This window comes from Felis catus, chromosome D2, assembly GCF_018350175.1.
Source record: "Felis catus isolate Fca126 chromosome D2, F.catus_Fca126_mat1.0, whole genome shotgun sequence".
Taxonomy (NCBI): domain Eukaryota; kingdom Metazoa; phylum Chordata; class Mammalia; order Carnivora; family Felidae; genus Felis; species Felis catus.
The window spans coordinates 38796599-38821316 of NC_058378.1; the positions used below are offsets into that span (position 1 = coordinate 38796599).

At 51.7% G+C, this 24718-nt stretch overlaps 1 long non-coding RNA gene across 1 annotated transcript; it reads left to right on the forward strand.

The window, feature by feature from the left end:
- The first annotated feature begins 4958 nt into the window (after nt 1-4958).
- Nucleotides 4959-10859, forward strand: LOC102900238. The gene is made up of 3 exons (XR_002146423.3): nt 4959-5819; nt 7410-7533; nt 10503-10859. It is a non-coding gene; the product is annotated as an uncharacterized LOC102900238 (long non-coding RNA).
- The last annotated feature ends 13859 nt before the right edge of the window (nt 10860-24718 follow it).

Consider the following 24718-nt stretch of genomic DNA (forward strand, 5'->3'; position numbering starts at 1 on the left):
AGTAGGCTGGTTTCCCCCTGCCTTCTGGACATCCGAACATCCGGGGGTCTCTGTCATTTACCCAAACAGCTCGGAAGGCAGGAGAGAGCCTGCGTCCCCTTGCCTCGTTACCACCAAGCCCTAGCAGATCTGGAATATGTCTTCCCAAGACCACGAGAGAGGCCCTGTCCCGCCCTTGCTGGCCGCCATCACAGCCGAGAACATGAGAGCCTGAGTCCCGGGCTCAGCCCTATTCCCTCTGGAGCTCACACTTTCTCGTCAGGGAGGCTGCGGGGCTCAGACAAGGCTGTGAGTGGGGAGGAGCTCTCCCTAAAAGCTTTTTTGGCAAGAGACAGGTCAGGGATCCCCCGCCGCAGCCTTCTTCTGTTCCCAAATTCGGGCATCCTGAGAGGATCTGGAGAGGCTCCGAGTGGGTTCCAGGAAATCCAGTTGAGGCCTGGGATGCGGAGGGAGTGAGTGGCATGAGGGCGAGCCGGGGTCCCAGCCACCTGCATCAGGCAGCGTCGCCGGACCTCCGTGGGCCCCCACCGTCTCCTCCGCAAAACGCAATTTCACGACTCTGGGGGATTAAAGATTTTATTCACTTCTTTTCAAAAGCCTCGGAATTCTTCCTGAACATCAAATAACTGCTGGCAAACACATCCTGATGAGTAACGTGGAGTGAAATAGAAGCAGATGGGCCCGCTCGCTCTGGCCTGTGCTCTGGAGGAGGAAGGGAAAATCACATTTGGAGTGAGGCTGGGCTCCAGGCCACAGGAAGCCCATCAGCAGGGCGATGCAGATTTCCAGGAGGGAGGGGTCAAGGTCCCCTAGAACTTGCCAGGAGATGGGGCCGTGCCGCCTGCCATCTGGCCTTGTCAGGAGGAAAAATGAGGAAGGGTCCCGGCAGCTGTACTCTGGGGTACCGACCATGCTGCAGCGGGAGCAATGACCCCGAGGGGCCCTGGCATCGGGACTGGGGTCGTGAGGCAGGGAGCCAGGGAGCCTCCCCCTTTTATTCATTCCCCGGATGCGTTCAAATCAGCTAAAGCACAACATCTCCCGGGCCTCTTTCAACTGGGGGATACCCTGAGACAGATATGGTCAGTGAGAGCAGGAAGCCTGTTTCCCTTCTTTAGACACCGCCCCCTCCCCCTTGCCACTTCCTTGACCTCGAGGAGCACGGACTTGACCCCACACACCAAAGATGGTGGAACAGGAGGAAGGTCAGCCACTGCTAGCTTCATGCAGCCACTGCACCACCCTTGGGTTTTCTCTTTCCGGAAAAAGTGTTGATTGAGAAAAATAAATTAATGTCCACCTAGGCAGACGTTCTTTGGATATTACATGACACCGTTGCAAAAGCAAACCCTACTCCTGGATCGGCGGCCCCCGCAATTGACAGGATTACAGGATCCCCCCACCTTTGCTGGTCTCTCTTCCCCTCCTGGAGCTCAGCTTCCCTCCCCAAGCCCTCTCCAGCTGCCAAGACCCCGCTCCAGGCCCAGCTCCAACAGGAGGTGGCCCCTCTGCAGACACCGAGGCCTCAGGCCATCTCATTCCTACCCCGCCTGAGACCTTGGGCCGTGACCTGCCACCCCACCTCCAAGACCATTCCACACTAACGTCCTATCTCTTCAAGCAGAGCCCAGACGTTAGACTCATAGATCCTTGGATGTCAGGTAACAGCCACGCAGTTTATCTGGGAACGAAGGGTTTCAACATGGCATATTATGATGGAGAACATTGAGGGCAAACCGGGATGAGTCGGTTCCCCAAAGATGTCAGGGCCACACGACTGGCATGTATTAGGTACCCAGCGAGCCAAAAGCAGAGCCCAGAATGGTAGCTGGGGTGCCTACTGCTCTAGGGTCTTGCCTCTCCACAACCAAAGCCAAGGTTGGACCAGTGCCTGTCCTTTCTTCTTACACGTTCCCTCCTCTCCTGCCTCCCCCAAAGTGCCCTTCATTTGCCCACCCAAATCACCTTTCTCAAAGATGGATCTAATGACCTGTCTCTCCCATTTAAAACACTTTTGCTGGCTTATCTCCATCTGACATTCAAGACTCTTGCCTGCTGGCTCTAACCTGACCTTCAGACTCATCTACCACTTCTGCCCTCCTGCGGACCCTCCGCCTCCCCGTGTTTCACCCTCAGCTCCCTGGAGCTTTCCCCTTTCTCAGAGCATGGGGGGGGGGGTGCCCCTTCATAATCCTGAGCCTGTGCACATGCTCCGTCCCCACCCTTTTCCTCTGCACCCCTGACCTTGTCAGCCTAGCTATTGCGGCCCCTCCTGCCTCTCCCTCAAGGCGCAGGCCATTTACCATCTCCTCTGTGGAGACTTCTCTGACCGCCCCTTTCGTAGGCCGAGTGCCTGGGCCATCTGGTGTTGTGACACTGGGCCCACTGCCTGTCCCTGTTTACTTACCTGGTACCAACACCAGACCTAGGTTCCTGAAGGGCTGTCAATGTCATGTCTCCAATGCCTGACTGTATCTGCACATAGTTGGCTTACGGTCTGTTTGTTGAATGAATGGATGGATGGATGGATGAATGAATGAATGAATGAATGACTTGGTTTCCTCCAAGCAGGGCATGCACTATCTTGATTAAACAGCCAATAGTGTGCAACTGTCATATTTTGCTGCCCCCCTCCACATTCCCTCATTAGCAGCACCTTGATTTCCTTCTGGAATGTGCCTCTTCCCCACTGTGTGTGGTCTCGGTGGAGGGGAATTCGAGGCTGCTGCCTCCCATTACAAAAGCCAGCTCCTCGTGTCTCCCGGCCCACTCCAGGGAGTAAGCACGTGTCCCGAGCGCTCTTCTGGGACTTTGCATCTGGAGTGAGCGACGCAGAGCGTCAGCCAGGCTTATTGGTTGCTGACAACAGAATTCAGCTTGGTCAGATCAAAGCAGTAGGGCGAGGTGGGGGGCGTGGGTTTACTCGAAAAGGGGTGAGGTAGTCCACAGATGGGCCGGGAGTGCCAGGAACAGGCACAGGGATAGGCAAAGAGGCCAGGCCACAGCTGACCACAGCCGAAGCGTCCTCAGGAAGCTAGTCCGATGAGGACACCGAGGCTGCATCACTGAGCGCAGGGGGCCACGCAGGGGGCACAGGTGGTGCCATTCTTACAGCAGCGCCCTGCAAGGGGACTTTGCTGCTACATTTGCTGCCCCCAATCTCCCGCTGCCAGCAGAGATGCGCTTGGCCCCTGTTTCATGACCTGGCTCGTTCCTAGCTCAATCTATGGGAGAGGGGCTTGGCAGCTGACCAACCCGGGCACTCACCCGGGCCCTAGCTGCAAAGGATGCTGGGACCGCACAGATCCGCAGTGGGAGGCTGACTCTGTCGCTTCCCCCCAAGACTTTGAAGGTAGGGAATTTGCCAAGTCTAGGAAGGAAGGGGTCATCACATGATGGGCAACAGAAAAGAATGACAAAAGCCACCGGGCCCAGGGACAGAGAAGAAGGTTGGAGGTCACGCATCTCAGCCATGGTGGCATGGTACCCAGATGTTCCCTTCTACCAGGTGGTGGCTGTGGTTCCTAATTCGGGCCCTTGGGAGAGGCCTGGGCCACCCCCCCCCCCTTCCCCGAGTCTGCTTCTCTGGGCTCCTGTCACTTCTGTGAGCTCCCGACATCCTGCCAATAAATTCCTTTTTGCTTAAGTTAACCAGTGTTAGTGTCTCCCGGCCGCAGCCAAGCAAGGCTAAGTGAAACCACATGTAAACACGAGTCCGCGCTGCTTGTAAAACACCAAGGCAGTCCCGATAAGGCCACAGGCCTTCTGACATCCCCCTCTCCAGCATGCTCCCCAGAGGGAACCACTGGTATGTGCTGGGTACGCCTGTCCCAGAGTTACTGGCCATGCTTTTGTACAAGAGTATGTGGCCCTCCTAAATACCTCCTGGAGATAATATTCTATTTCGTAGCGCCTACGATCTCTCCAATTGTAAGATGCGCCATTATTTTATGGGCTACCAAGAAGGAAAAAAAAAAATTTGCCAATGAAACATGTTAAGATCTATCCGTTGTAAACTGCATCTTGATTGCTGGTGTAAGATGTGAAAAATACGTGTGCATTAGAGTAGGGGAAATACGGTCACAGCAACAACTCACTTACCCCTTCCCACCTAGGCACTCAGGCAAGTACTTTGCTCGTGCTTACTCAGTGAATCGTTTATTCCACGCAATCATTTCTTGAGGCCGAAATAGAATTAGCCATATTTTACAGGTGAGCAAACTGAGGTATAGAAAGGTTAGTTTATTTGCCCAAGGTTACCAGTCTAGTAAGCGGCGGGACCAGAATTCAGAGAGGTGCCAAGTGTGGAGATTGTTGGCTTAACAGCCAATGCTACGGCGTTCTGCCAGTGAGTGCCTGTGCGGATGTGCGTGCGTGTGCGTGCGCCTGTGGGTCTACGTGTGCACACGTGCGCATCGTGTGTGCCTATGTGGTTGTGTGTGCATGTGCACGCGTACAGGTGTGTGTATTTTTTAGTTAGGGAGTATCACGTTGTGTGTACCTTCTGCACCTTGCTTTGTTCATCCAATACTCTCCCGATGACCTTCCTGTATCATTACATAGGTGTCTTGCTAACGGCTGAGATACAGACAAGGCCATAAGGCCTTCGCCCTTCTCCTGTTGATGGGCATTAAGGCTGTTTCCGTTTCTGGCTCTGTGCAACAAGGCTTTAACAAAGGTCCTTGAACAGGCGTCCACGAGCCCATGTGTGAGTGTTTCTCTTGGGTAGATAATAGTGGGATTGTTGCATCATAAGGTACGTGCATTCTGAAGTTTAATAGATAAGCCACGCCCCCCCACCAAAGCCACACCCCTCATTTGTACTCCCGCGAGCAACCACCTCCAACCAGGGGGTGCCTGCATGTGATTTATATCCTAGACTTTCCCTTCCTCACCCTCAGGGGCAAGGGGCTGTCTCAGACCTCACCCTCCTTGGCATCCGAGGCATTTACACTGCTGACCTCCTCCTCACCCCCAAAATCGCGCCCTCCCTCGGCGTCCAGAAAAATCCACCTCCTTGATTCTGCCGCTGTACATTGCACATCGCTGTCACCCGCTCCTCACTCTAGCTGGCTGGTGCCCGGCCTCACGGCCCTGTTGCCTGAAAGTGAGCTGGCCCAGAGGAGGGGTGCTGGATGGTAAAAGGCATTCTGAGGCGGCAACAGAGGGCATCCGTTGTCAATGGAAAAAGTAAGGTTGCTGCAGAACTTCTCAGGGCCTTTATCGGCGGGCCAATGTGCAGTGGCAATCTCCACTGAATGCAGGAGAACTACAGTCGAGCAGCCCCGACCGGCTCTATGTACCAGACAGCAGGCGCGTGTGCTGAGCCAGCCAGGAACGTGAGCAGTTCAGGGCTCTCCTTCTTCCTGCTTTCCACTGCAGCCCAGGCCCCCTGGGCTTCCACGGGACCCTGTCCTCTGCCCAGGTCTGCCTGTACCACATCCTACCCCCCACAATCCTCCCTGGGCAATGCAGAGGAAAGAGATTTGGCTAGGAGCAGAAGACTGGCCACCTGAAACCCTTGAACTGATTATTTAACTTTCACTGTTCCTCAATTCCCTCACCTGTAAAAGGGGGGGGGAATACAGTACCCACCTTAGGGGTTCTACTGTGTAGCTTAAGTGCCTTCATATGGAGAGTGAGAGCAGGTGGAAGGTGCTTCGCACAGCGGAGAAATAAGACCTTTCCAGACAGCAGAACTGGATTCCCAGTCTGTCCATCTCCCACCGTCTGTTTGTCCCTGACCACACTGCCCTCTTCCTCGGGATCCTCTTTCCTCGTTCATTCCTGGAGGCAGATGAGCCACACCAGAAGGTTGGGTAAGTCCCTACCTTCAAGGGCCCCCAACCTGTGTCTTGCTCAGTGCTGAGTCTCCCAGAGTGTGGAAACTACCACGGAGCACTGCCCAGTGAGTGTGGGGTGAGCTGGACTGAACCAGGGGTCCCTAGAAGGAGGAAGAAGCGCTGACCTGACAGGTCAACAGGATAGTCACAGCACTAGGACAGACTCCAAGGGGGAGGGAGGGGTAGAGATGTGCCAGGCCAAGAGTCTACCTTGCATATGTTGAACGTTCAAGGATATTATTTAGATTGCTAGGAAATCTAGGCAAGGAGGGAAGCATTCAGGAAAGGTCTCATGCAGAGGAGGGACTCAAGATCAGCCCGGCAAGATGGGTAAGCGTTTGCACGGCTTGGGGAACAAAATTGGATATTGCAAGAGGGATATTCACAGAGCAGTCACAAGTGCAGAGAGCAAACCAGAGGGTAAGTTCTGGGTGGTGACAATTCAGGCATCTGCGTAGATGTCTGAGGATCTCCACTCTGCTCGGGGTGAGACAGACACAGCTTCCCTGCCAGGCATGTGCACAGATAAGATCTCTCCCCCGGTGAACAAAGCCAAGGTCTCCCACCCCGCCCCCCTCCAGGCTTGAAAAGCCCTCGGTGGGCAGCACTGTGGGCTTAACCATCCCCTAGAGAAAGAGGGAGTCTCGACAGAGACAAATGAGACGCGACATCCTCCTCGCTCAGCCGCCCAGGAGACCCAGACACCCCTCACGCCCATTATGAGCTCCCCTCCTCTTCTCCCTCATTATCTTCGCCGGGGTGTCCTCAGGCCAAAATAACGCACCCAACCCCTGCCTGTACCTGGGTATCATTATGATGACTCCCACTTGAAATTATTTGTTTTTCTCTATTGATCTTGGTTCGACACTGGAAAAATGTATTCTTTGTAAGGCATTCCCAAGGGCTTAATTTGTCCATGTTGGAAGCCTTTTTTAATAGGATTCTGCCCCATTGTTTATTCTGAACATTGAGTTCCGAGAGCTGAGATTCAGCTCTTTTAATAGAAACTCATTACCGGGGTCCCTCTGCATCAGAAAGCTGATACTGGCACTGCAAGGAGGAGACAAATTAGGAGCCTACCCAGGACCCGTCTGATCAGAAGGCCCCTCGGGAGGCAGAGGCACCATCTAACGCCCGCCACCCCCTCCTGTTAGGGAGACCTGGGGGTGACAGCCACCAGGTTGGTCAGAGAGCCCACAGGCCCGTAGCCTACACTGGAGTTCACTGGCGACACGGACAGCCCCCTCTATCCCTGACCGGTTTTGGCTTTCAGAAGCTCTTCCTATCTTGAGTGGACCCTAGGCTCCTCGAGCAGGGTTTCTCAAAGTATGACCTCAGGTACCCCTGCATCAGAATCCCCTGGGGTGCTGATGTAAATTCAGGGTCTCAGGTCTCCTCCAGACAGACTTGCCTGCCATGTGGCCCCCACCTCTGGGAGCTCTCTGCTTTAGAGGACCTTCCTTGTGCCCAGGCCTGGCTGGGCTTCCAGCGCCATCAAGGTGAGGAATCCCAGTATTGGACCTGGTCCTATGTGAATCCCGATTCCCATCTCTTCCTCTTTCGCAGACACTATGTACCACTTCTGCCTTGACCCCACAGCCTCCAAGGGTTGACCAGATGTCCTAAAGACCTCCAAGGACTGAAATCCATGGGATCATCCCAGGGCTCCGTGGTTGGACCCCTGTAGCAGGTAGGCAGCCTAGCCAGTGAGTTGCTCCCAGGGACCAGCAAACTATTTCTTTCGTAAGATCACGTGAGATTGAGCCAGCAGAATGGTGCTCACATGATTTTGGAGGGACTCGAAGTGTTTTGCCTCACCCACGAAACAAACAAACAAACAAACAGACAAACAGGCAGTCTTGGCCTGGGGCCCCTGCCTGCCTTGGGGCCAACCCTGCCCCCAGACCGACAACATTAGAAGCATTGAGGACGAAGCCCAGGAATCTGGATTTTTGCAAACATCCCAAGGAATTCTGACACTCCCTGAAGTTGGGAAATCTACCGAAGTGCGGTGATTAAAAAAGGGAAGAGAAGGGTTTTTAGAGTCACTCAGAACGGGGTTCAAGCTGTGGTTTGCAGCTAGCCAGCTGGGTGACTGTAGGCAAATTCCTCACCCTCTCTGGGTCCCACTTAGAGCTCATAAGGGTTTTTGTTCCGGGATGGTTTCAAGAGGTCTTCTAGGGGCAAGGCAGCCTGCAAGCCATGCGTATATAAGGCTGGCCCCACACGTATGGCTTCCCCAGTTCCAAACCCACCATACGGCAGCAATCTAGGCAACGAGGCCTGGAATCAATCCATCGGTCAGTCAACAAATATCTACTGAAACCCTACTATGTGCCAAGCACTGTGCTCAACACTGGTGAGACCAAAGCAGACGTGGTCCGTCGTCTCCACAGGGGAGGACAGATATTGAACAGATGAATGACAATTCACAATCATTATTCAGTTGCAGTGGAGATCGGTCCTACCTGAGGAAGAGCAGCGTGGTGTGGAGAGCAGGGAACATCCCCATGCAGCCGTCCGAGGCAGGCAGGGAGGGCTCCTCTGAGGAGGTGATCATTCCGCTGGGACCTAGAGGTGGGCTGGCCGGGCAAAGAGGTAGTTTCTGTTTTGCTTTCTGTGTTTCAGGGATGCTTTTTCCTGCCTATTATAGCTCTTTCTGGAGGGTAACTGAAGACGGTTGATTTGGTAGCTGCCCTACACAGAATCCGTTCGAACTCAGTGGGCTCGCAGTAGGCGGGCAGGCAGGCAAGAGGCATCCCGCAGGCCCGACTGTGTGCCAGCCGCCGCCCGTGCCATCTCATCGGATGCCCACAGATGTGGATGCCCACAGTGGGCCCGCGTGTGGTTTCTATTTGTATCCCCTTTGAACAGATGAGGAAGACACCGAGGCTCGAAGAGGTTAACTTGTCACCTAAGGCTGCAAAGCTAATAAATGCTGGACCCTGGACCCAAGGCCGGGCAATGTGACCTGTCAGGCCCCTAGGCTAAGGCCTCCACGCCCCTCCTGCGACACTGTCTTTAGAGCCCACTCACGGGAATCGCCTCTTCCATGGAGAGAGGGACCCAGCACACTGGAAAGTGACCTAAGACAGAGTTCACTTGAATGCTTTGACGAGCAATAACCCAAGAGGGTTCGAGGGCGACAGAGCTGAGGTCCTGTCCCCACAGCAACCAGGATGACTTCAGGCCTCCGCAGCCCCGATCTGCAGGATGAAGAGCTGAGAGCAGGAAAGTGGTGCTCCCAGTATGTGCCTCGCAGCTCTGGGCTCCCCCAGACGTGCCCTGGGGTCGCCTTGGGTGGGTACAGGGCCATCCACTCCTGCCAGCCACCCCCAGATCAACACCGGCCCCCCCAGAAACAGCTGTTGGACGACAGTCTCTGTGGCCATGAGAGCCGTGACAAGCTTTCCTTTCTAGCATCCTCCTTAAGTCTGTCTATATTTGTGAAGCACACATCGTGCTCTGCATGGAAGATCCAGGCAGCTCCCTGCCCTTGAGGAGCCCCTGGGCCAGGGGAGGAGGCATCCAGGGTCACTGCCCTGAGTAACTAGGTGTCATGGGTGGCAGGGTAGGTCCTTCCCAGCTTGGGCAGGAGCTCAGGAAAAGGCAGATGCCAAGCCGACATTTGGACCCAGGATTCTTGGCACTCAGGGCCATGTTTTCTCCCCCCCCCCCCCCGCCAACCCGCATCAAGTGAATTGACTTAGGCATCAATAAAATGGCCATTTACTGGTGTAAAAAGCTCCGGGTAGAGTCTCGGGAGGAGAGTGGGGCTACAGGGACAAAGGGCCAGGGAAGGCAGGAGTCGAGTCTTCTGACCAAGACAGAGGATCAGGGAAGAATCCTCAGCCAAGATGGGTTTGAACAAGACTGTCTTGTTTAAGGGTCTGACTGTCATGGTCAAGGGTCTGCTGGTGAGGAAGGCAGGGTGTCGGGGTCTTCTACTTGTCTAGCATCGTACCAGTCCTCCCCCTCATGATCATTAATATTTATTGAGAACCCCGCCGGCCAGGAGGGTCTGAGCTGTGTTGCAGCACAACCACAAGTAGTTCCCAAATCTCAGGGGCTTAACACAACAAAGCTTTGTTTCTTCCTCACACAGGACCCATCGCAGATCCCGGCAGGTCTGCCGGGGGTGGGGGGGGGGGTGCCACCACTTAGGGCCTCACCCACCCGTTGACAGGTCCTCCGCCGTCCAAAGCTGCCCCGTCTGCAGCATGTGACCCACTCAGTCACCATGGCCGCAGGGAAGGTTGGAGAATGGAGCACTGGCTTTCACGACCTAGTTCAGAAGTGACACATGTCACTTCTGCTCAGATTCCGTTAGCCTGAACCCGGGACTTGGTCCACTCGGCCTCAAGGTGGAGTGGGACGGGAAGGACTGTCTTCCGTGTGGTTGGAAAAAGCAAAAAGCAGTAGCTGGGCCCTAGCGATATCTACGAGTGCTGATTCTCTGCCAAGCATGGATCAAACACCTTACCCAGATTATGTCACTGACTCTGTACAGCAACCCTTGTTACTTGTTGCATCGGGGGAAACTGAGGCCCAGAAAGAATGAACAGAAAGAACCTACCCAAAGCCACCCAGCTAGGAAGGAAAGACTGATACTTCACACTCAAGGGGCTGGGACTTAATCCTCACTCTTCCTCCTCCTAGACTCTCAGAGGTTGTCGGTGCAACAGGACTTCAGAGATGGGCAACTTATCTTCAGCACGCAGTCCTTCAACTGGCCCAGTGAAGGCATCCGTGTCCTCTTGGCATTAGAGAGATGGGGAGAGAGACACCATCCTTCCCAGTGGACGATCTCCAGCCTCCTGGGATGAGAAGTTACCAGACTAAAATATTTCCCCGTGAGGGAAGGAGGCAAGTGCATGGGATTGCAAGTCTGCCCTGAGTGGCCTCTGATGCGATGAGAGAGAGAGCACGCAGGCTTCCTGGGAACTCTGCGGCTTGTTCAAGGACTCTTCAATCACAGACGCCAAGTGCAGGGAGCAATAAACAAGATCGCGACTATGGCCCAATCCGTGCACTGGGGGGTCCGAGATTTCCATTTCAGGGCAGGGGATATAATAAGTAACCATTGACTCGCATATCCAGGTTCATTGACTTGAAAGGTCATGTATTGATGGACACAAAGCCAAGGTCAATATTTGATTTTGAGGAACCATAAATCTTGATATCCATGGAAAGAGGCCATCAGTGCAGGTGTTGCTGGGTAGGGACAGGGACACATTCACGACGAGGTAATCCTGCCTCCTCTGCGATGGGTTAAGGACGCCCCTGTGCAGAATATTGGGAAGGAGGCCTGGGTGTGGTTAGCAGTGTCAAGGTAGCTCTGGGTAGCCGCCTACTTTGAAGAAAGTCCACAAAAAAGAGGAGCCGGGACTGTCAGAGTGGAGCCGTTTCTTGCCCCCGTTCACACAGATGAAAAGAAATGCCCGCCCTGCACCTTCTCCCTGCTCCCTGTTCCTCCTCCCCGCCCGTGGCTGGGGTTTACTCCCACTCTCACTGAGACGGGAGGCGGATGGAATTTCCCCATATCTGCTCTCCAACCCCCTACTCCCTTCTCCTTCAGTGCCCTTTTCGTCATCTCCCCATGCGGACTTGGGTGCATTCCCAAAGAAAGGCACGTCAGTGGAACCGGAACTGAGGCAAAGGTATCAACATCTGCCCGTGGCAGTCCCTGCTCCGGGCCCTGCCCCCACCTCAGCACCCCGTTCGCAGCAGGGCCACCCAGACCGCTTCCCATCCCCACACAGTCAGGCATCTCAGGCCCTTGTGAGTTTGCTTACGCGGCAGCCACTGCCAGAAATCTCCCTGCCCTCCCTCCCTCTGTCCATACACCTCCGCCCGGGGAGACCTCACGAATCCCCAAACGCCTCCTTTGACGCTGTCTCCTTTGTGAAGCCCTCCGCACCTCCTCCGTCTGCCCCCATAGCCACTCCGTCCCTGGTCTAACACCCGCTTCATCCCTTAAGCCGTGTTTTGCCTGAGTGGCCATTGGTTTTCATTTTCCCATGATTGGATTCTTGAAGGACGGGGCTGCTCCTTACTTCACTCTCCGTCCCCACTGCCTGACCGTGGCAAACGGTATGTTTGCAGAACGGATGGCTGAACAGCAGGAAGGACAAATGCGCCAGGGAAGGGCCTCGAGCATGGAGTCTGGGCGGGAGGAGGGAGGGGAGAGGGCGACCTGCAGGACGAGGCAGGGGAGAGGCAGCGAGCACGGGAGGCGGGGGTGCTGTGAAGCATCATCCTCTCTGGTTCCTCATCCTCACGGGCAGCTGCCCTGACGGTATTAATCAAGGCCCGAGTGCGTGGAAATATCAGTCCACTCTGTTCTATTCAAGTTCCCTGGAACTAAATTATGTTGTCAGGACTGGACAGAGCAGGAATGGAAAAGACCAGGCTGGATGACACGGGGCTGTTAAAAGGAGATGAATGAGCCCGGTGGTTTCCATTCAATTTTTCAAGGTTTCCCAAGGCAAGTCTGACAAATACCACCTTATAATTTCCAGGCACCCTGCACGGTCCCCTCCACAGACTCATTTTTTCATTTCTGCCCGTCAGATTAGAAGGACAAGGGATCCTTCTTGCTGTCTTGCAAATGGGGCAATGGAGGAACTGGGGTGAGGGAAGCACTTTGACCAGGGTCAAGGTCGGGCCAAGGTCAGGGCATAAATCAGTGACACAATCAGCAGGAGGATGTAGAACTCTGAGTTCAAAGAGGAGTGCCCTCTCCATCACCCCGCCTATTCAGCTTCTTCTGCAAAATGGAGCTGGCCAGACCCGTCTCTCAGGGCTGCTACAAGGTGTCAGGGTGAAAATGCACCTGAAAACCCTTGAAACGGCAACAACGCTATTCATTCGTTCATTCATTCATTCAACCGGAGTTTACAGAGTACGTGAGCACGTACCATGGGCCAAGCCATGTTAGTTCTTCTTATTTAATGTCTACACTCGTAAAGATATAGAAAGAGGCTGAGAACTAGAGACGGACACAGCTGGGTTTAGTATCTGTCTTGCCACTTGGTAGCTGTGTGATATTGGGTCAGACGTGAGACTTCTCTGATCTTCTGCACAAGGCGACTGTCAGGACAAATCACTTCAAAATAGGACAGCACCCAGCACAATCCCCTGCTGGGGATAAGTTGTGAATAAGAACTGTTGCATCTGAATGGGCCCTCCCCCCAAAAAGCAGGCGACTCTTCCCTCTGTGCGGGAAGAGCATCCCTGCAACATGGATGTGTGCGCCTGGCTTCCGGCTCCTCAGTGTGCTGCAGTCGAGCGCATCTCGCAGCCCAGTGGTGAGTGAGCCTCAGCTGTAAACAAAGGACTAATTAAATTAGCATAAATGATTTTATGTAAATTAAAGACCCACGTTATGACTGCTTATTGGTAGCAGCATCAAATCTTGCCACAGCACATGCTTGTTTAAAATTAATGTGCATAAATGCTCCAAATATCATATTATTAATAATGATAATAATGGTGATGAGGATGATGATAAAAAACACATTCTCTAACAGTGCCTCCTGGCTGGCTCTAAAATCTCAGCAGGGAGTGTGCTGAGTGTCACATTCCTCAGGGAAGCCGCCGGATTACACAGCTCCTGCCCAGCCTCCCAGCCCGCACTTACGGTGCCATTTTGGCGTCTCCTATCGGGTTCCGCTAACCTCCGGCCTCTTCAGATCCTGTCCATCTTTCAAGGCTTACTCAAGGCCACTTCATCTATGAGCAAGCCCAACCCACAGGAACTGCAGAGATCTCTCCTTCCTTTTGATCTTTTAAACATTTTCTCCCCAACAATCTTTCCATCTGTTGTCTCCTTGGATGCACCTCAAATCTGTCAGGTGGGTGGCAGGTATATTTATGATTCCCATTTTATAGATAGACTAATAGAAATCAGAGAACAGAAGTTCCCCAAGGTAACCTTGCTAGGAAATCACAAAGCTGAACTAAGCTTCCTATGGCTTGTGTGTGTGTGTATATATACATATATATATGTGTGTGTGTGTGTGTGTGTGTGTGTGTGTGTATGTGTGTGTATATATATATATATCTCCCTGAAATAAGAGGCCTAAATAAGAGGCTGGCATATAGCAGGTAATTAATGAACATTTTTAGGAGGGAAGATGTGAATGAACAAATGAGTGAATGGGAAGTTTGCAGAGTGCAGTCTTTATAATCCCTCAGTGTGATAATGGTCTTCCTGTTTCTTATTACCTATCCGGGAGTCAATCCATCAATGCCCCTGTAAATGTTTGAGGGACAGACCATACATCAGTAAGTACCCATCAAGTCTAAGTCCAAATATAGGCTCATCCACGTTGCTGAAGAGAAGACATACCCAGACTTTCCCTAGCCCACAGAGCATTTTGCGAGAATTTTATTTATTTATTTATTTTTGTGAAACTTTTCATTTTTTTAAGTTTATTTTCAGACAGAGAGTGAGAGAGGAAGTGGCAGAGAGAGAGAGAGAGAGGGAAAGAATCTCAATGTCTCCATGTTGTCAGCACAGAGTCTCACATGGGGCTTAAACGCACAAGCCATGAGATCATAACCTGAGCAAAATCAAGAGTCAGATGCTTAACTGACTGAGCCACGCATGTGTCCCAATTGTGAAGCTTTTAGAAAGGCATCCCAGCCTCCAACACAAGCAGGCTTGGTAGCTGAGCTAGAGTTCACTTCACCCTTTGGGCCAGGTGCCAGCCATATGTGGTGGCTTTGCATCGATCAAGGACTTCAGAAGGTTAAGGGATTGGACATCCCTGCCTCCCCAAGAGTTCCATGGCACTTATCTCCTCATGATAGCACTAGGCAGGGACTGTCTGCCTAGAAGGGTGTGTGTGAGTGTGTGAGTGTGAGTGTGTGTGTGAGTGTGTGTTCCACTAGGCTGTGAGATTTCTCAAGTACCAGACATCAAGGGTTGTAGGACAAATGCTGGTTTCTGAAACAGACCAACTTGGGTTGGAATTCTACCCCTATCAGCATCATGAATACACTTCTGGGGGCCCATGAACTTGGATGGAAAAAGTGACACGCTTCGGTTACAAATGGAGGCAACAAGCCACAGTAGTATTTGCAACATCTGAGATTTTTGTCACCGGTAGAAATCACAGGTCTCTGCCTGTTCCATTAAAGTTGTTGCAGATGTTTCAAAATATTGAAGACAACGGGGGTCAGCAAACTTTTTCTGTAAAGGTCCAGAGAGTAAATATTTTAGGCATGATAGGCCGTTCTTTCTCTGTTACAACTACCACTCTGCTCTTGTCGCTCTAAAGCAGTCTTGGCCAAGAGAACCTTGAAAGGGTGGGGCTGAGTTCAAATAAAACTTTATTTACAAAAACAAGCGATGATCCAGATGATAGTTTGCTGATTCCTGATATATGCAAGTCATTACTTTAAAGCTGCAATAGTTATTAAAATCTAGTTGTCTAAATTTAAATTAAAAAAATTGTTAATGTTTATTTATTTCTTGAGAGAGAGACAGACAGAGACAGAGCATGAGCAGGGGAGGAGCAGAGAGAGAGGGAGACACAGAATCTGAAGCGGGCTCCAGGCTCCGAGCTGTCAGCACAGAGCCCGACGCGGGGCTCGAACCCACGGACCGTGAGATCATGACACTTAACTGACTGAGCCACTCGGGGGCCCTAGAATCTTGTTATTTAATGCCTCGATAAAGAGGCACATAAATTGCTATATCAGACTTTTAAAATGTTTGGAAAACTGCATTTCAATATCATTAGTTGCCCTTATGAACCCAGGCATTTTGTTTGACACATTTAAAAATTTATTCTGAGCTGGATTGCATAGACTTCACCAGGCTACCAGGGGGTCCTTGACCCGCTGAATGTGAAGGACCCTTGTTATTTAATTTCTCTCAGCTTTAGTTCCACCGCCCCCCCCCAGCCCCGCACAGATTGGCAAAGCTGGTAATAATAATATCCATGGCAGAGGGTTTTGAAAGGACGCAAGGCCGTTTTGAATGTAGAACTAGCTTAACTAGAAAGTACTACAGAAATTTAAGATATGAACATTTTCATTTCTCCAGTGGTGCCCACTACAGCCCTCGGTACTGAATCAATGTCTGTTGCCATCACGTGAGTTGAGCCAAGAGCCTGGCATCCGTCTCTCCAGAAAGATCCTTGAACAATATGAGAGAGAGAGAGAGAGAAAGGGACAGAGAGACTGGAGAATGCTGGCGGCTCTGAGCATTATTTCACAATTGTCTAAGCAAAAGTCCTACCCATCATGTCTACTTAGAAGTTGCACTGGGGATATAAACAGGAAGGGGGGTGGGGGGGAGATGGTGAGTTTCGAGCAGACACTTCCTGCTGACGAGGCAGGTTTTAAGAGCACTACTTGCGCAGTTTGTGAAAGCACATGAACCTTGAAATAGAAATATGGACCTCTTAATTCATCTCTCCCTTATTTGATAAAGTATAAAGTAAATGAATGCAGAACATTTTCCCTTTAATTACACAAGGAGAAATGGGTAGGGGTGCGCGGCAGGGGGAGCAGAGGATGGCGGGCCAGAGGCCACGGGGAAGCCCTGTGCTACCACAGCCATCGCATTGCGTGGAGGCTACGTTGCGGCTTTGCTGAGATTTTGGTCGCGGGGAAAGAGGTTGGAGCTACGGGTCACGATCAGATCTACCCCAGGGCCAAGTGCCTTCCAACTGGGATTCTGAGATAGGCCCTTGGACGAGGGGGTCTCTTCTGTCGAAGGGCTTACCGTTCAGTTAAGGAAACAAGTCTGCAATGCACAAAGCAGGCATCGGGATGGCTGGGCAGTTATGACCCTGCATTCCTGAGTGGGAGACGGGGCCTCCGAGCAGCCCTGTGCCGTTGCTACTGATGTGCACCAAATAGTTCCAGTTCTGCCCTTATGGAGCTGACACCTGGCACGGAGATAGAAAATACAAATAAACCCCTTGAATAAACATGTCAGACCTCGAGCCTCTGCTCCTAACCCTCCTCACCTCTGGATTCTTCTGCTATCTGTCCCCTTCGAAACGCTGCAGTTGTCTGTCCCGGTGAGCGTGAGCCCCAGGCACAACCAATTTACGTAGAGGCGGTTTAGAGTCAGGGTGCCACGGTATCCAATCACTTAAAGTTGGAATAGTTCCTCCCAGGCTGCCAAGAACCCATATTTTATTCAGTTTGATTATGATTTTGTCAAATTAAAAATTGTTCAGGTTCACAAGAGGATGATCAAGGGTTAGAAGATCAGAGTTTGTTGGGAGTTGAATTGTGTCCCCCCCAAATTTATATGTTGAGTCTCAGGTCCAAACACCTGAGAATGTGACCCTATTTGGAAAAAGAGTCACTACGGATATAATTAAGAGTAGGCAGGCCCCTGATCCAAAATACCCGGTGTCCTTTTTAAAAGGGGAACTTTTATGGGGCACCTGGGGGGCTCAGTCCGTTAAGCTTCCACCTTGATTTCGGCTCAGGTCGTGATCTCACAGTTCGTGAGTTCGAGCCCTGCATCGGGCTCTGCACTTGGGATTCTCTCTCCTTCTCCGTCCCTCCCCTGCTCATGCTCTCTCTCTCTGAAAATAAATAAATACACTTGAAAAGAGAGGGGGACTTAGATACAGAGGACACACGGGCACACGGAGAACTCCACGCGAAGAGGAAGACGGAGACTAGGGTGATGCGTCTGCAAGCCAAGAAGCGTCAAAGGTGGCTGGCCCACCGCCACAAGCTATCGGGACGGCGTGGAGCAGATTCTCCCTCACAGCTTCAGGAGGAGCCAACCTGGCCCACACCTTGCTCTTGGACTTCTGGCCTCTTCTGGAAAGAATAGACTTCTGTTTATGTTCTGCGGTGTTTTGTTACAGCAGCCTTAGCCAACTAATACAGTGTTCTCATTTGGCTTTCCAGCTGCCGGATGACCCGGGCAAATGACTTCTCTGGACCTGCGCTGGAGAGGCAGCAAAAGGCAGCGGTCCAGAGTGGGGGCCGGGCGCCTGCCTGCCTGCCTGGCCTTGAATCCCTGCTCTGCCGTTTACTAGCTGTGTCATCTCGGACAGGGCCCTGTGCCTGCCTGTACCTAAGTTTCCTGCCCTATAACAGGACGGGAAAGACTAGCTGGTCTCCAGGTGGCCTCCCATCCTAATTCTTGACAAGTCTAACGCATGCACTTTTAAAAAATCATTGCGAGTTAGCAGGAGAGGCCACTTCTGAGATGCAAGGGCCATCCTAACAGGCCCCCAAGAAGAAATGGCCCCGTGGCAGAAGACAAAAATGGAGGAACATGCCAGGCAGAGCCAAAAGATGTTTCTACCGTAGGGAAGATGTTTTGGGACCGCTCGAGTTACTGGGCCTTCGCTGAGTAGAAACCCCAGGGTGGGTGAGCACAGCTCCCAGTGTGGGACTGTCAGGACACGGTGGGAACGAGTGTGATTGCCACGGGAAGCCAAGGATGGATGGTCTCTTGACTGACCACGTGGTAATGAGTTTGACCAACACCTCTGAGTCCAGAGGCACAGGAAAGAAATGACAATGTGACCATTCCAAATGTCTTCTTGCCCAGGGAATTTTGGTTAATGACTAATATTTTTTTTTAATTTTTTTTTCAACGTTTATTTATTTTTGGGACAGAGAGAGACAGAGCATGAACGGGGGAGGGGCAGAGACAGAGGGAGACACAGAATCGGAACCAGGCTCCAGGCTCTGAGCCATCAGCCCAGAGCCCGACGCGGGGCTCGAACTCACGGACCGCGAGATCGTGACCTGGCTGAAGTCGGACGCTTAACCGACTGCGCCACCCAGGCGCCCCAACTAATATTTTTTTTTAAATGCTTTGTTATGCTAAATATTCAGTCTGTCCTGAAATCAAGAAGTGGCTTAGAATTCAGGCCCTTCAAGGGCCCAGGAGCGTACCCCACACCCCCCACCGCTGCCCCTCTGCAGTGCTCTCCAGGGAGGTTTCCAAAGGAGCCAGCTCCCTACGGACTTGATGGCCACGCACAATTAAAACCTTGGCGGGTTTCTCGCAATATTTGCCGCTAACTCACGGAGGGGCTTGTTGAGACAGATTCTTAGTGTTGCATGAGAACAGGATGTTCCTATTTCTCTGTCGGGAAGAAAAAAAAAAAGGCAAGGGAGATAGGAGACAGAAATGAATCCCACGACAACACAACCTGCACAGCAAAAATGCCAGCTGTTCCTGGCACGACGCTGCAAGATCCCTCAGCCGTCAGCTGTCTGGTGCCCAGCCCCAGACCAAACGCCGTGTGGGTGGCGGAAGAGACAGATCATTGCGGGTGTCCCCTGGACATTCCCGCCTGGGCAATGCTCAGGCCGTGATTTCAGCAAAGAACAGAGGAAAGCTGACGGCTCCAGGGAGACGACGGACATCCCGAAAAGCACCAGCTGATTCACAGGTAATAACTGTGCGGTCACGACGCATCGGGCAAAAATGCCAGGTACCGCGGGCCCTCCGCACATCACGGGTGACATTGTTTCAGGGGCGCCGGGTCCCTGACTGGAACCACAGAGATCATAACCCCAGGTTTTGGTGAATAAATAACAGATTGAGCACCCACTCTGTGCCAGGCAGAGTTAGGGGAGTTGGGGACACAACAGTAAATCGGTAAATACGACAGCCAATAAGTGACTCCCGCTCTAGCAGAGCAAGGGTGACAGGTGACAATGCGGTCTGCAGAGCATGCAGAATTGTTGTGCGGACTGCAGCTTACAACGTGACTTGCAACGTCATCGTCCCTCTTCTGGGCTTCTGCAGGCTCCTCTGTAAACTGGGACAGAGAGGCCGACGTTCTCCTATGAAGACACAGGCGGTTTCTCGTTCGGGCTTCATTCTGTCACTAGCTGTGTGACTTGGGGCAAGTCACTGAACCTCCTGGAGCCACGGAGACTGTCAGAGGAGTGTTGGGGAAACAGTCGGGTTAGCGTAGGTCGATGGCTTTGCCCCGCACCAGGTATGAATCCGGGCTCTGCCCCTTAAGAGCCATGTGACCTTGGGCCAGTTATTTAGCTGCTCCTGAAGGCTAACGAGGGCAGAGAGCTCACAGGGCTGGTGGCAGGGGTGGGACCGTGAAGAAAGGGCCAATACCTGTTGGCAGTGGTGATAATGAGCTTCTCACAAAGCTCACAACAGAGAAGAAAAGAGATGTGTTGTCCTCTGACATGACCGAGCACTCTGTCCCACTCCAGGAAGAAGACAGCCAACCCCCGGGAAGGCCTGGGGCATCCTGATGAGCATTTTCATTAACAGCCTGAATAAGGACATGGAAGGCCAGCTTATCAAATTTGAGTCTGACATGAATTTGAAAGGAAAGATAAATGAATCAAATGAAGTTCTGATCCAAAAATCTTTCAACAGGTAGGAATGATAAGTGGTGGCCAACCAGATGGAACTGAAAAGAAGAATCCAAGTCCTGTGCTTGATCCCCCAAAAGCTGACTGCACATGCTTAATGAGGGACACAAGATTTAACAGTCACAAGGCTTAGAAAAGATGTGGAGTTCTAACCAAGGGTGGGTTTAGAAAACTCAACAGTGTGGCCTGGCTGTAAAAATGTTATTGCTAAAGTGGGCCACATTAATAAATGTATAGGGTCTATGGTAAAGGAGGTGACAATCTCCTAACCTACTGGGAAAAGTCAGAGTTCAGTTTCTATTTTAGAAATCATTGGTCAAGAGACATACCGATAATCTACAACATGACCAGAAAGCAGACATCAGAGATCTTAAAATCATGTGTAATAGCAATTTGCCGGGAAACAGACTCTAAGATGGAGATTTCTGTATAGGGAGTTTAGTAGGGAGTGCAGTCAGGAACCACACCTGTGAGGGAGTGGGGCAAGCATCTTTGGGCGGAGGGAGAACCGTGTTGTGGTTGCAGTGAAAGCCCCAGCAAATCCTCCAGTGCTGGCATGGCCCTTCAGAGTTTCTGAACTGGGAATGAACCTCTGTACCCCATATCAACCAACCATTGGATGTGGGCTGCTCCCACACGGGAGGCAGGGTAGCTCCTTTTGGCCAAGGGCAGTTCCTGAGGAGGGACTTGGGAAACAGCACTCCTGGCAGCTGGGAGTGAGTGCTCAGTCCTAGAGCAGGCTCCAGGCACTGTAGCGTCACACCACCCACTACAGTCCACCCCTTGCAATACACACAGCCACCTGTTTTATATCACAGCTTCTTGGAGCAACTTATCCTGTCTCCTGCATTCTGGTTGTCTCTTTTCCTGGGAAAACTTGGACAAGAGGAAGTTGAGTGAGACCCACTGCAGACATCATGGCTGTAGGTGGTACTCATAACCTCCTTCCCGGGCTACCTATTCTAGATTCCCTTCACCAGCATCTAGCACCTATGCTCACTCTGTGGATCATCTGGTTTCATGAACCAGACTCTCACCCCTGAAGGGTCCGAATCTCCGGTTGCCATCCCCTTCTCAGGCCTCTCTGTGTTATGGGGACTTGCATTGTAGGCTATTGTGGTTCTCAGTTTATCATCAAAATTGGGCAGGAAAGAACAAGAGACTCCCCAGTGTCTTGAGGCCAAGCCCTTTGTTTGGTTCAGCAACATCTCTACTTTCTCCCAATGATCAAATTTCCTTAACCCTGCTAGGGTAGCGACTTTGTCCCTTATTTACCAGTCTTTCAACTTAAATAAGCAGCCCCAAGATACCGGGTGACACCACAGCCTAAAGTTTAATGTGACTTCCTCTGTCCCCTAGTGGAGACATTTCCCCTCTGGAAACCAGGATTTCTAGGTCCACAGAGCCTAGTGGTGTGGAGACAGGAAGCACAGATTCCTCAAGCGGGTCCCTGGGAATTACGGTAAGTAGAGACTCTCCTGTTTTTACTTCTTGGTCCCCACACCCATTCATTCTCTCTACTAGGAACACAGCATCATTAAGTGGTCATCGACTTAGGGTGCATGCTGTACCCTGCAGGGTATCCCAGGCTCACAGGCATCATCTCCAAACTAGTGCCTGAGCAGCACTTTCAAAGGTTATTCCTTCACTCTCTCAGGTGGCAGTGTCTGGGGATGCAGTATGTGATAAACCCAAAGGATCCTAAGGTCTGCCACCCACTGTCATACTTCCGTGGCTGTAAAGTGATTCTCTTGAATCATGTGATTCAACGTTATATGGGATCCATAAGCCACCAGATATGTACGGTACAAGCTGAGGTCCAGCAGGTGGGAAGAGTAAACCTCCATCTAGAATTTATGCCAATTCTGACCAAAATGAATCATTTCCCCTTCCAGAATGAAAGGGGGACCAATACAATCAACTCGCCATCAAGTGACCCGTTGATCTTCTTGAAGGATGGTGCCATGTTGGTGTATCAGCATTAGTCTCTGCGGCTGGCAGGGTAGGCATTGGACAATACGAGTATCTTCAATAAACAGAGATCCCATGCTATTGGTGCCACACGTAGCCTCTATCCTTGCCCCCGTGGTTTCCCTATTCATGAGTCCATTCGTGCCAGCTTGAGGACGGTCAGTGACAGAGGCTGACATCACAGCATCCACTATCTGAGTCATTCCATCCACTTAGCGTCTCTTCGAGGGTGCCTGCTCTCTGCAGGGTGGTGATATGTGATCCAAAGATCTTCACTCTCCATGACCACTCCCATAGTTTCAACCACATGCTTCTCCCGTGGACCTTCTTATCACTTCTCAGCTTTCTCCTTTCAGGACTATGGCCAAAAGCTCAGTGATCCACTGCTTCCCATGAAGCCACTTAGGTTCTACTCCACGCCTTTTCTCTTTCTCCACAGAATTGATGGCCAAGGACACTGCCTGGGGCTCTGCCTGCTGGGAGGCTTTATCCTCTCTGCTGTCTTTCAGGGGCACCCTCGTGTGGGACTCTAGGGTAGCGGTGGTTCATTTCCAGCTTGTACCTATGTATCAAGTCAACACATCCATGAACAGAGCTTGTTTTTTTTTGTTTTCTACTTCGTCAGTTAGTCTTAAGGGACCTCACCCACGGAGCCACTGGTGGGACCTGAACAACAGTGGCGGGTGACATGGGCGGTTGTGTCTCCTTCTTGGGCAGCTTCCTGGTGTCATCCGGTCCCATCATGCCTGATCCCAGGCGTACCACTTCCGAGCTACAATAATCTCATGACTCGGTATTTGTATATGAACCCAGGTCACGGTGAACAATTTTGGCTTCGTGGTCACTTAACGTCTCATGGTCATTGGCTCCATTTGTACCCATGCCCAGAAGCATGCGAAGAGCTGTTTTTTGAATGTCTGATTCTCCACTGCAGATGATGTGGCCTTGTTCCGGAACCCTTAAGCGTCTACACGGTAATTTTCCTTTTAGAACTCACCATAACTCCACATAGTTTCCTTTCCTACTACAAATAGCTGTAATACCTTAGAGTCTGCCCAGTCATGTAGCTCACGCAGCAGGGCTGCTTACACAGCAACCTGCATCGGCTACAGGACTCCTGCCCACCAAGGCAGGGGTCCTCGGTGTCCCGCAATAAATGGGTTGGAGCAGCTTTTCCTAGCGCGGAGTGTAGTGCCTGCAGAATCCAAGGAGACCCACGAGGTGTGTGCTTCCTTCTTAGTGGTGGAAACTTTGAGATGCGATCGTTTGCCTTTACTTTGGAAGAGAGTCCTGGCCCCAGAACACCCACCTCTAACAACGTCACCGAGGAGGTGACTCCCCACATCTTTGTAGGGTTTAACTCCCTCTCGCTGGAGTACATGGTGACTTACCAAGGCCCCCAACTCCCTCGCCAACTCTTGCTCTCCTGGTTTGATTGATGTGATTTCACCAATCAACCAGATCAGTGGGATGTTATACAGTTTGTCTGGACAGTTCGAGGTCTTTGGGACTATGTTGTGATGGAGGACAGAAGCAGCAAACCTCGGTGAAAGACCTTAAGTGTGAACAGATTTGCACCCCATGAGAGTGTGAACTGCCCTGGCCCTCTTTCCTGATAGGGATCTGTGCACACACACCCTGCAGTGCTCAGAGCTATCTTCTGTGCTCTGGTAGAATCACACAACTGGGGGCAACTACTTGCGCAAATTATCGTAGCCCACTCTCGTCCTCCCAGACCCAGCTCATCTTTGGAGGCTCCTGCTGGTGAGTGAAATGGTAAAATGGTGGGGACCAACCGCTCCTGCATTCTTTAGGACTAAAGGTGGCACCAATCGCTGCCGTTTCCCAGCTGGGAGGCAAGACTGTTTTTCATTTTCTATCCTAAGTGGGGGTAGGGATGGAAGAGCTTCAAGGCTTCTACTTGGCCTTCCCCGCTAGGACACCTTGTGGGACACTGGGTGACACTTCCCCAGTGTGGCTCAGGGGAGGCTCTGGACCCATGTGAGTCAGTTCTGTGCCAGGAACGTCTATATAAGCTGACCCCATACACATCCCACTCTAACGGAGGCCATGATGACTGCAGATGCCCGTTTATCAGCGTTAACCAACTCTGGGCATTTGCCCTTCTTCAGTACATGAGCCCTAAAAGGACGGGGGCAGTCATCACTGACCCCAGTTGCTGTGGCGATGCGGGTCCTTCCCTACGGGGACCTACCCTCTTCTTTAGTCAGTAGATTCTGGGCCCTGCAACATGGCTCCGATTCAGAAACTGGACAAGGGATCACAGGGTTTTTGTGTGGTTTTCTGTTTGTATTTTTTTTTTTTTTGCTTTTTATTTTTGTTTTTGTTTAAGCTGGGACAGCCACTTTTAGCCTCCTGATCATCTGTCTTTAATTTTTTTTTAATTTTGTATTTATTGAGCAATACTCTTCTGAGCTGCCCTGAGAGCAAGGTGACCAATTTATCTTAGTCTGAGCAGGACTTCCGTGGCGTTAGCGCCGAAAGTTCCTTGTCCTAGAAACCCCCTGCATCCTGACGGCCACCCTACC